The following is an 8,628-nucleotide window of genomic DNA, read 5'->3' on the forward strand; positions in this document are numbered from 1 at the left end:
GTTATCGGGTTTCTCTTCATCATTTTTGGTAATGTTTTGTATTCTGTTTATACCTTGTATTAGGGCTCCTAGGGTTGTCCCAATTTTTTCTTCCATGATCTTTATCGTTTTAGTCTTTATGTTTAGGTCTTTGATCCACTTGGAGTTAGTTTTTGTGCATGGTGTGAGGTATGGGTCCTGTTTCATTTTTTTGCAAAGGGATATCCAGTTATGCCAGCACCATTTGTTAAAAAGGCTATCTTTTCCCCAGTTAATTGACACTGGTCCTTTGTCAAATATCAGCTGCTCATACGTGGATGGATCTATGTCTGGGTTCTCAATTCTGTTCCATTGGTCTATGTGTCTGTTGTTGTACCAATACCAGGCTGTTTTGACTACTGTGGCTGTATAATAGGTTCTGAAGTCAGGTAAGGTGAGGCCTCCCACTTTCTTCTTCTTTTTCAGTAGTGCTTTGCTTATCCGGGGCTTCTTTCCCTTCCATATGAAATTGGTGATTTGTTTCTCTATCCCCTTAAAATATGACATTGGGATTTGGATCGGAAGTGCGTTAAATGTATAGATGGCTTTTGGTAGAATAGACATTTTTACTATGTTAAGTCTTCCTATCCATGAGCAAGGTATGTTTTTCCACTTAAGTATGTCCTTCTGAATTTCTTGTAGTAGAGCTTTGTAGTTTTCCTTGTATAGGTCTTTTACATCCTTGGTAAGATTTATTCCTAAGTATCTTATCTTCTTGGGGGCTACTGTGAATGGTATTGATTTGGTTATTTCCTCTTTGGTGTTCTTTTTGTTGATGTAGAGGAATCCAAGTGATTTTTGTATGTTTATTTTATACCCTGAGACTCTGCCAAACTCTTCTATTAGTTTCAGTAGTTTTCTGGAGGATTCCTTAGGGTTTTCTGTGTATATAATCATGTCATCTGCAAATAGTGATAACTTTACTTCTTCCTTGCCAATCCGGATACCTTTTATTTCTTTGTCTAGCCTAATTGCCCTGGCTAAGACTTCCAACACGGTGTTGAATAAGAGCGGTGATAAAGGGCATCCTTGTCTGGTTCCCGTTTTCAAGGGAAACGCTTTCAGGTTCTCTCCATTTAGAGTGATATTGGCTGTTGGCTTTGCATAGATGCCCTTTATTATGTTGAGCAATTTTCCTTCAATTCCTATTTTGGTAAGAGTTTTTATCATAAATGGGTGTTGGACTTTGTCAAATGCCTTTTCTGCATCAATTGATAAGATCATGTGGTTTTTGTCTTTTGTTTTATTTATGTGATGGATTACACGAATGGTTTTTCTTATATTAAACCAGCCTTGCATACCTGGTATAAATCCCACTTGATCAGGGTGAATTATTTTTTTCATGTGTTGTTGGATTCTATTGGCTAGAATTTTGTTGAGGATTTTTGCATCAATGTTCATGAGGGATATAGGTCTATAATTTTCTTTTTTTGTAATGTCTTTACCTGGTTTTGGTATCAGGGAGATGGTGGCTTCATAGAATGAGTTGGGTAGTATTCCGTCATTTTCTATGCTTTGGAATAGCTTTAGTAGTAGTGGCGTTAACTCTTCTCTGAAAGTTTGGTAGAATTCTGCAGTGAAGCCGTCCGGGCCAGGGCTTTTTTTTGTTGGGAGTTTTTTGATTACCGTTTCAATCTCTTTTTTTGTTATGGGTCTATTTAGTTGTTCTACTTCTGAATGTGTTAGTTTAGGTAGGTAGTGTTTTTCCAGGAATTCATCCATTTCTTCTAGGTTTTCAAATTTATTAGAGTACAATTTTTCAAAATAATCTGAAATGATTCTTTTAATTTCATTTGGTTCTGTTGTGATGTGGCCCTTCTCATTTCTTATTCGGGTTATTTGTTTCCTTTCCTATATTTCTTTAGTCAGTCTAGCCAATGGTTTATCAATTTTGTTAATTTTTTCAAAGAACCAGCTTTTGGCTTTGTTAATTCTTTCGATTGTTTTTCTGTTCTCTAATTCATTTAGTTCAGCTCTAATTTTTATTATTTGTTTTCTTCTGGTGCCTGATGGATTCTTTTGTTGCTCACTTTCTATTTGTTCAAGTTGTAGGGACAGTTCTCTAATTTTGGCTCTTTCTTCTTTTTGTATGTGTGCATTTATTGATATAAATTGGCCTCTGAGCACTGTTTTTGCTGTGTCCCAGAGGTTTTGATAGGAAGTATTTTCATTCTCGTTGCTTTCTATGAATTTCCTTATTCCCTCCTTGATGTCTTCTATAACCCAGTCTTTTTTCAGGAGGGTATTGTTCATTTTCCAAGTATTTGATTTCTTTTCCCTCATTTTTCTGTTATTGATCTCTAGTTTTATTGCATTGTGGTCTGAGAAGATGCTTTGTAATATTTCAATGTTTTGGACTCTGCAAAGGTTTGTTTTATGACCTAATATGTGGTCTATTCTAGAGAATGTTCCATGTGCGCAAGAAAAAAAAGTATATTTTGCAGCAGTTGGGTGGAGAGTTCTGTATAAGTCAATGAGGTCAAGTTGGTTGATTGTTGTAATTAGATCTTCCGTGTCTCTGTTGAGCTTCTTACTGGATGTCCTGTCCTCCGAAAGTGGTGTGTTGAAGTCTCCTACTATAATTGTGGAGGTATCTATCTCGCTTTTCAATTCTGTTAAAATCTGATTTATGTATCTTGCAGCCCTGTCATTGGGTGCATAAATATTTAATATGGTTATGTCTTCCTGATCAATTGTCCCTTTTATCATTATATAGTGTCCTTCTTTATCCTTTGTGGTGGATTTAAGTCTAAAGTCTATTTTGTCAGAAATTAATATTGCTACTCCTCTTCTTTTTTGCTTATTGTTTGCTTGATATACTTTTTTCCATCCTTTGAGTTTTAGTTTGTTTGTGTCTCTAAGTCTAAGGTGTGTCTCTTGTAGGCAGCATATAGATGGATCGTGTTTCTTTATCCAGTCTGTAACTCTCTGTCTCTTTATTGGTGCATTTAGTCCATTTACATTCAGGCTAATTATAGATAAATAAGTTTTTAGTGCTGTCATTTTGATGCCTTTTTATGTGTGTTGTTGACAATTTCATTTTTCCACATACTTTTTTGTGCTGAGGCGTTTTTCTTAGTAAATTGTGAGATCCTCATTTTCATAGTGCTTGACTTTATGTTAGTTGAGTCATTACGTTTTTCTTGGTTTTTATCTTGAGTTATAGAGTTGTTATACCTTTTTGTGGTTACCTTATTATTTACCCCTATTTTTCTAAGTAAAAACCTAACTTGTATTGTTCTATATCGCCTTGTATCACTCTCCATATGGCAGTTCAATGCCTCCTGTATTTAGTCCCTCTTTTTGATTATTGTGATCTTTTACCTATTGACTTCCATGATTCCCTGTTATGTATTTATTTATTTTTTTTTTAATTAATCTTAATTTGTTTGTTTTTGTGATTTCCCTATTTGAGTTGATATCAGGACGATCTGTTTTGTGACCTTGTTTTGTGCTGATATCTGATATTATTGGTTTTCTGACCAAACAATATCCTTTAGTATTTCTTGTAGCTTTGGTTTGGTTTTTGCAAATTCTCTAAACTTGTGTTTGTCTGTAAATATCTTAATTTCGCCTTCATATTTCAGAGAGAGTTTTGCTGGATATATGATCCTTGGTTGGCAGTTTTTCTCCTTCAGTGTTCTGTATATGTGGTCCCATTCCCTTCTTGCCTGCATGGTTTCTGCTGAGTAGCCAGAACATATTCTTATTGATTCTCCCTTGAAGGAAACCTTTCTTTTCTCCCTGGCTGCTTTTAAAATTTTCTGTTTATCTTTGGTTTTGGTGAGTTTGATGATAATATGTCTTGGTGTTTTTCTTTTTGGATCAATCTTAAATGGGGTTCGATGAGCATCTTGGATAGCTATCCTTTCGTCTTTCATGATGTCAGGGAAGTTTTGTGTCAGGAGTTCTTCAACTATTTTCTCTGTGTTTTCTGTCCCCCCTCCCTGTTCTGGGACTCCAATCACCCGCAGGTTATCCTTCTTGATAGAGTCCCACATAATTCTTAGGGTTTCTTCATTTTTTTTAATTCTTTCATCTGATTTTTTTCAGCTATGTTGGTGTTGATTCCCTGGTCCTCCAGATGTCCCAGTCTGCATTCTAATTGCTCGAGTCTGCTCCTCTGACTTCCTAGTGTGTTGTCTAATTCTGTCATTTTATTGTTAATCTTTTGGATTTCTACATGTTGTCTCTCTGTGGTTTCTTGCAACTTATTAATTTTTCCACTATGTTCTTGAATAATCTTTTTGAGTTCTTCAACAGTTTTATCAGTGTGTTCCTTGGCTTTTTCTGCAGATATCCTAATTTCATTTGTGATATCATTAAGCATTCTGTAAATTAGTTTTTTATATTCTGTATCTGATAATTCCAAGATTGTATCTTCATTTGGGAAAGATTTTGATTCTTTTGTTTGGGGGGTTGGAGAAGCTGTCACGGTCTGCTTCTTTAAGTGGTTTGATATGGATTGTTGTCTCCGAGCCATCACTGGGAAACTAGTTTTTCCAGAGAATCCGCTAAAAAAAAAACTGCAGTCAGATCCCTATCAGAGTTCTCCCTCTGGCTCAGGCTATTCAGATGTTAATGAAGCCGCCTAGGGAGGGTGGGGGAGGGAACAGAGAGATAGGAGAGTAGCACCTCAGAATATAGCCAGAGTTGCTTGTCTTGCTTGGAATGGCTATTATATCTGAGATTCCCGCGGGCGCGTCGCCCATGTGTGCTGGCTGTGTGGAGATTGCCCCCGGGGGGTCTGGCCCGCTGGAGTCACGGTCAGATCCTCTGCTTCCAGCCCCACGCCCAGCGTCAAGGCTCCCCTACTGGGACGGTGCACTCTCGCTTCCAAAATCAGTCGCTGCCTCCGGGGGACTTCTCGTCCCTCCAGCCACGTGGCCGTGCCGCCTCCGAGAACCAGTTGGGCCTCCTCCCGGGGTTAGTTCAGATGGGTGGAGTAGCTCCCCGTGCTTGTGCCGTGACCGAGTGTCCCGGCTGGGACGCTGTTCTCCCCGCTCCAATACCAGTCGCTGCCTCCCGGGGACTTCTCCTACTGGCTGCGTCCCACGCCGCCCACGCGACCCGGCTGGTCCCCTTCCCGGGGTTAGTTCAGGGGGGTGGAGCAGGTCTCTGTGCTTGTGCTGTACCTGACTGGTATGCTGGCTCCAGGCTCTGGAAACAATCGCTGCTTCCCCGTATTAGTTCGTTCTCCGTCTCTAAATCTGTGTTTGTTGTTCAGGGTTCGTAGATTGTTATGTATGTGATCGATTCACTTGTTTTTCCGTGTCTTTGTTGTAAGAGGGATCCGAGGTAGCGTCTGCCTAGTCCGCCATCTTGGCTCCGCCCCCCTTAATCCCAAAATTATTTTGACATTTACAAACTATCAGATGGGAAACTAATTTGCTCTGTAAACTTTCACCTAAAGCACAATAAAAAGTTTCTTAAAAATACATAGCTATATACATGCAGGTGGGCCATACTACATATACTGTTTTGTAATTTGGGTTAAAGGTGTTTTTTGTTTGTTTGGCTGTTTTTTTTTTTTTTTTGCTTATTTTTGTTCTGTTTTAATCAAAAATATATTGTGTTTGTGTTTCCATTTTGATTCATACAGAACTTCTTAGCACTTTTTAATGGTTTCATAACATTCTGTTACATAGGTAGAGCATAATTTATTTAATTTATTCCATATTGATCTAAGTTTTTTCCAGTTTAATAGCTAAGAGTTATGCAGTGAGTGTTCTTGTCATGGTGCTTACTTACCAGGTTCTTTTTTAGGATTACTTGCTAAAAGTGAAACCACAGTATCAAGTAACATGTATGTTTTAAATTTTTATGCACTTTTTAAATTCCCCTAAGAAAGGAGGCCCTAGTGGTGTAGCAGTTAAGTGCTATGGCTGCTAACCAAAAAGTCAGCAGTTTGAATCCACCAGGCAAACCTTGGAAACTCTATGGGGCAGTTCTACTCTGTTCTATAGGGTCACTATGAGTTGGAATCGACTCGAGAGCAATGGGTTTGGTTTTTTTGGGTTTAAGAAAGGGACAACTAAATTACATTCTTCTGACTGTGCCCAACTCTTCTGAGAGTGCGCACTTCCCCACGTTCTAATTAAACTGGTGTTATCGATCCTTCTAATACAAGGTAACTTGATGTGTTAAATTCTATCATGTTATTAGCATTTTTGATTATTTGTAACCCTTGCATTTTAAGTCATTTATTAGCCATTTCTATATATTCTTTCTAAAATTACCTATTCATTTTTCTAATGGGGTGTTTGATTACTGTTTTGTCTTTCTTTAGATTGGTTTTTTTTTTCCCGTATTTCTTTTTATTTCCTGTGTTTTTATAGCCGTTATATTTTTCAACCTACTTCATCAAGTATCCTACTTATAGTTCCATGTTTGTCTTTTTTAACTTTCTTAACTCGATTTTGTTTTCTTTTAAAGTTAAAAAACTTTAAATTGAGTGTCATGCGTCTATCTGGGTTTTCTGTCATGAAATTCCACCAATGAAAAATTATAAAAACAATCGTTTCTTTTAATTTTTTAACATCTGAAATCATCAGATTTGCTTTTGTGAATGATTTAAGGCAAGATGCTTAACAATATTTTTATCCAAATTGTGTATTCCATGAATTTTTTTTGAATAATTTGTTCTTTTCCATAATTTAAAATGTCTTGTTATTTTTTATCATCAACAGTGTACAAACTTTGGGTAGTTTGCAGAAAACTTTGAAAGTTTTCTAGAAACTTTGAAAGTTTAAAAGAAAAAAAAAGACGCAAAACATTGTCCTACATCATGACAGGCAGGTAGCATAACAAACTTCATGTAATAAGACGATCACTATTGTGGAAATTGCACCCTCTGCTCATGGTTATTACCAACGCCACAAAATATGAGTCCTGTACTGAGTCCAAAATGGCTGATATATATGGTACAGAAAACTGCTAGGAGCTACAGAAAGAACAAGCCCCGAGAAACAAGCTGCTGAAAAATGAAAGCAAAGTAAAACTAACCTAGAGAAAGACATTGAGTAACAGGGCCTTAACAGGAATATGAAACCAGGAAGCCTTTGAAAATGACAGAAGGGTAAGCATGAAAGTGAGACAGGGAAAGGAAAATGGTTAACACCTAATGAAGCATTAAAGAGGCAAAGGAACCTAGAATATGTGAACCTGTGTCACATCTCTTGGTAAATGCCATTATAGCAAATCATTAATGACGCTCACTACACCAAATCACTAAAAGCATAAAACTTATACCGCTGCAAGTGTGGTAACATCCCTCCTCCCCAATTTAACATATAAGATCCATGAACTTTATTTCATGTCATAGCTTTGGAGAAAGTCCCAATATATCTACGCGTCCCTCAATTTCAAGTTTAGGCTTTTTTAGGAAATAAATTTATGGTTGAGGAAATATCTTTTAATATTTCTCCAGTTAAAATAAGTTTTATTGCTCTCCTAAACCAAGGGTAAAATACAGCATAAATCAAAGGATTTAGAGCAGAGTTATAATAAGCGAACCAGCAAAATATTTCATAGACATAGGAAGGGGTCATAAAGCCCAAAAAAGAATCAAAAAATGAGTCAATCATATATGGCAACCAAGAAATTAAAAACTCTACCACTGTGACCCCCAGAGTTTTAGCTGCTTTTCTCTCTCTCTTGGCCACTCTGGCTTTGTAAGTTCCAGATGAAGACTCTGCTTTGCTATTACAATTTTCAATCTTTTTAGCCTGTTTTCTAGCCACAAGAAAAATCTTACTGTAAAGAATTATCATAACAAGAGTAGGTATGAAGAATAACAGAAAATCTACCAAAACCCAGTCTTGATTTATACCAATTTGACAACCACCTACGCAGTTGAGAGCACTTACAAGTTCCTCCATCCTATCATCATTAACACCTGTGTAGAACACCGCACCGCTGTAGACAATTGGCAGGATCCAGGAGAGGCTGATGCATATTCCTGACAGACACCGTGAACTTGGTAGGATAGACCAGAGGGTCAGTAACAGCAATATACCTATCCATGGAGATGAAGCACAAGTGGAAAAGAGAAGAGTAGCAGAACGCCACATCACAGCACATGTGGAAAGTATAAAAAGTGTCCCCAAAGTACCAGCAGCTCTCCACGGACATGAACATACTGAAGGGCATCACGGTCACTCTGACCAAAAAGTCAGCGCAGGCCAGGGAGGCAATGAGAAAATTTGTTGAAGAGTGCAGTTGCTTGAAATGCAGGACTGAGATCATCACCAGGAGACATCCAAACACAGCCAGCACAGCCCCACAGCCAAACACAGCATACAGGACCACCCTGGGTCCAGGCGAGTAGGGAGATTTGACACAGGATCTGCTCACGTTCTCATAGCAGAGCTGCTCGGGGGCAGGTGGGGACGCGCTGCTGCTCATGGTGCTGCTGTTTACACTGGGAGACATTGCCCTTCTTGTCATTCACATAAAACAGAGCAGCTTCACATTTCCTGAAGGGACAGAAAAGATTCCTTACAAGTGGATATTCATACTGTATTACCACAAATATCTCCCACGAACTGTTACATTTCCATTTTAATTTTAATTTTAATGTCTGAACATAGGAAATAATCAGAAATTTCA

General features: G+C 37.9%; 1 pseudogene; it reads right to left on the minus strand.

The window, feature by feature from the left end:
• Positions 1 to 7,388: 7,388 nt before the first annotated feature.
• On the minus strand, positions 7,389 to 8,424 carry LOC126085584 (trace amine-associated receptor 6-like; annotated as a pseudogene).
• Positions 8,425 to 8,628: the final 204 nt, after the last annotated feature.

The sequence above is a fragment of the Elephas maximus genome, chromosome 1 (assembly GCF_024166365.1).
Source record: "Elephas maximus indicus isolate mEleMax1 chromosome 1, mEleMax1 primary haplotype, whole genome shotgun sequence".
Taxonomy (NCBI): domain Eukaryota; kingdom Metazoa; phylum Chordata; class Mammalia; order Proboscidea; family Elephantidae; genus Elephas; species Elephas maximus.